Genomic DNA, 910 nt, shown 5'->3' with positions numbered 1-910 from the left:
TCTCTTGTCTCTCTGGGTACAATTTTGCAGTGTCTGGAGCTCGCACTGGAAATGGGATCTTTTATGTACAAGTCCAGAAATGCCTGCCCCTCCTATTTACTTCAGTTTATCAGTCCATATTGTTGGATTGGGTGCTTCCGCATTTCAGGAATCCGAGACTGGCTGCTTCCTCAACCAAGTCTTCTGATACCTTCCTTGCTCTCACTGAAGAGAGAAATCTCCTGATCACCAGCCCTTTGTGAGGAGTCAGTCCTAACCCAGCCAGGCTGCTTCTTGAAAGACAAGTACTCAAAGCTTTTCCGGTTTGGCAGGACCTAGCACATCTTTGTTCTGTTCAAGACCCAGAGTCACCACCAGGCATTGCAATGAATGTGGCTTCATTATATGGGGAAAATTTGAGGTATGTTAAATTTTAGAACTGTAATGTGTCTATAGGCTTAGCGCTCCTATTCAGACACAGTACGGCTTCCAGCCAAACAGCTGCTGATGCAGACCTTCACTGAAGGAATCTTTATGTTAGTATTTAACAAAAAGATCAAGAACAAAATAAGAACAGTATCATTATGGAAACTAGTAGGATTATTTTCATCCTAATCACTAATATTGGAATTAACCTTAGTACTTTAATTTTATTTATTAGGAAACTCAGTCTCATACTTAAACCCAGTAGACATTCCTAATAATACTTGGAAAGATAATCATTATAATTAATGATTATCCTTGTAACTAGCTTATTTTTCTTCCCTTATTTATTCTCAATGTCTATGGCAGAAAATAACCAATAGAAATTTTGTGAATTAGGATCCTCTTTATATTTATGTGGTCATCTGTTATTTAGTCATTTGTTTAAACAAAGTTCTTTTCTTGCGAGGTCATCTGACACCATCCATAAGTGATAACATATTTTATA

This window comes from Monodelphis domestica, chromosome 2 (genome assembly GCF_027887165.1).
Source record: "Monodelphis domestica isolate mMonDom1 chromosome 2, mMonDom1.pri, whole genome shotgun sequence".
Taxonomy (NCBI): domain Eukaryota; kingdom Metazoa; phylum Chordata; class Mammalia; order Didelphimorphia; family Didelphidae; genus Monodelphis; species Monodelphis domestica.
The sequence above is the reverse complement of the archived record's forward strand: the minus strand, read 5'-3'. Positions refer to the sequence as shown.